Genomic DNA, 2,766 nt, shown 5'->3' on the forward strand with positions numbered 1-2,766 from the left:
TTGTGATTTGGGTGAAAGTTTACAGAGCAAAATCATTTTCCATACAGCAGTTCATGCACATTTTGTTTCATGACATTGGTTACAATGCCTATAATGTAACAGCTCTCTTACCACTTCCTCCCTGTGGTTACCTTTCCCCTGTGTCCTTCTATGCTAACTTCCTTTCTAATGTGCTCTGGTCAGAGCTGTCATTATTGCCCAATGACAATGGTGCTGCGAATCATCTGCATGTGCTACAAGCACACGCTGTTTCCGTTGCAGCCGGTGTTTTTATAGTCGCTGATTTTGTGAAGTTTTCTGGTATTTTAGTTACAATATGTGGTATGTAGTATTTGTGAACCGTTATCAATCACTTTTTAAAGAACGAAGTAGTAACTAAAAGGAGAGGAGAAAAATCAAAAACAGGCTTCCACTCAGTTACCTACAACGTTGTGATCAGTAATGTTGCAATTCAGTGTAATAAGATTTTAGGAAACATTTTGTTGTTGGTATTTGTTCTGGTTCCCTAGTGCTGCTCTCACAGGAATATACCATAGATGGGATGACCTTAACAAACAGGAGTTTATTCTCTTACAGTTCAGGAGGCTAGAAGTCCAAATTGAAAGTGCCAGGCTCCAGGGGCTGGGTGAAAGCCCCTTGACCTTGGGCTTCAGCTCTGCCTCCAGTTCCCAGCCTACTGAAGCTAGAGGCTTTTCTTCACTCAGACAGCTGCTGGCTGCTGAGGCTGCCAAGCCCAGGATTGACAAGTAAAAAGGCACAGTCCCGATGTTACCAAACCACATGGCAGGCCATTAATTTAAGTCCATTGTAAGTTTCCAGGTCGGCAGAGCATGGCAGGCTGCTGAACAACGACACAGCTTCATGCAGGGTCCAAGCATGTCATAAGCTAGAGACCATTCCCAAAGCTGCTTCTTATTTATGGGAAGCAGACCACATACCCAAAGCAGCTACTCAGCTTCTTGTGGTAGGTCCCACTGTGGAGTTGATTGCCAGTCTCATCATGGGGAGTAACTACCACCAGCTCCCCAGCCACTCAACCAGGCCCAGCCAAGTTGACACACAAACGTAACTACCACAGTATTCATATAAGAAATATTACGCTTAAGCAATTTACAACTATATTAATTACATGATTATTCTATAATTAAAATTGATCATAAAGATTGCTAAGGATTCTGTATGGCAGGAGGACCATGGGAGGAAGGGTGACATCATGAATTACTGCACTAGGTGACACTGGCACCACTGAGTCACTGTGGTCTGTCTGGAGTAACACTGTGCTGGATTCTTTCCTCAAGATGAGTTTGGGTGCCGGTACCCCTGCCTTGGTATCTTGTGCTGTTCTGGTCCCCTTAGGCCCAGAACTGCTTTCACTACCATTTTCCTCTGTTGTTGTTGTTGTTACGTGCCGTCGAGTCGGACCCGATTCATAGCGACCCCTCCTCGGTTTCCGAGGCAGTATCTAGGCCACCCCAAATGATCGTCTGCCCTGTGTCCCAGTTCTGTGGGCGTGGCCAGCCTCCCTGCTCAGCTATCTGCTAATATCTCTGCGTGCTCTCAGCTCCTAGCCTCCCCGTTCCACCCACCCACCTGTCATGGAACCCCATAACACCTTCTGGCCTACCTACCACCTGTTACTTGTCTCTGGCTATTGTATTTTCACTTGCCTGACCTGATTTTCCTCCCTCACCCTCAGGTGTACTTAGCACCTGCATGCTGCCAGGCCAGCCACAGCAGTAGGCTTATCTAGTTCCATTTCTGACTCAGTCTTCAGTAGGCACTGAAGTTAACCCCTTTATATCTGTGGATGCAAGTATTAAAACTTACATACAAATGTTGCATACAAGCAGAAATAGAATTTTGATTTCTATAACTGATCTCAAATTTCCCAGAATCTGTTATTTCCACTTGGACCAGAAAAAGATATAGTATTGTTATTATGGTTTTCAACAGTCTCTACCAGGTGAACTGCAGTGGTGGTTCAGTGGTAGAATTCTTGCCTTCCGTGCAGCAGGCCTGGGTTCAATTCCCGGCCAATGCATCTCATCACTGTCAGTGGAGGCTTGTGTGTTGCTAGGATGCTAAATAGGTTTCAGCGAAGCTTCAGTCTAAGACAGACTAGGAAGAAAGGCCTGGTGATCTCATTCTGAAAATCAGCCAATGAAAACCCTATAGGTCACAACAGTCTGATCCGCAACTGATCATGGGGACGGCACAGGATGAGGCACCATTTTGTTTTGCTTTGCATGGGGTCCCCATGAGTTGGGGGCCGCCTTGATGGAAGCTAACAAGAACAACCAGGTTAACTCAGTCTCTCTGGGGCAAATACTCGCCCCTTCCCTTCTCCCAGTGCACCACCTGGCACAAGGCACAGGGCAAGTTGCAGGGGAGTGGGCTCATCTACATGCTGTCATCTGGTCCCTGGCCTGAGTCTCATCCCCCTGGGTCTTTGGGCACCAGCTTCCTTTGGTTGCATCTGCTGCTGGGCCCACCTGCCCGGGGGGATATGCTGGATCCATAGCTGGTGTCTGCTCCCAGCCACAGCCTGGAGTTGTAAAGTGTATTCTATGTATTCTGTACGCTCAACGACTCCTTGTCCCAGCACCAATCCTACTCTAGTCTTCTCTTGGCCAGCTTCATGCCTCTGTGTGGCAGGTGGGGATGTCTGGATCCCCCATCCCTTGGGAACCTGCCCATGACACAAGGGAAGCCAATTCCCTGCCACCCCTCCCTGAGTCGGTCACACAAAGGTGATGCAAAGATGCT

The 2,766-nt window shown here is 47.7% G+C and overlaps 1 non-coding gene across 1 annotated transcript; it reads left to right on the forward strand.

The window, feature by feature from the left end:
• The first annotated feature begins 1,970 nt into the window (after window positions 1-1,970).
• Window positions 1,971-2,041, forward strand: TRNAG-UCC. Its single transcript has one exon. It is a non-coding gene; the product is annotated as a tRNA-Gly (tRNA).
• The last annotated feature ends 725 nt before the right edge of the window (window positions 2,042-2,766 follow it).

The sequence above is a fragment of the Orycteropus afer genome, unplaced genomic scaffold, assembly GCF_000298275.1.
Source record: "Orycteropus afer afer isolate SDZICR_OR568_19922 unplaced genomic scaffold, OryAfe1.0 scaffold00092, whole genome shotgun sequence".
Classification (NCBI taxonomy): Eukaryota; Metazoa; Chordata; class Mammalia; order Tubulidentata; family Orycteropodidae; genus Orycteropus; species Orycteropus afer.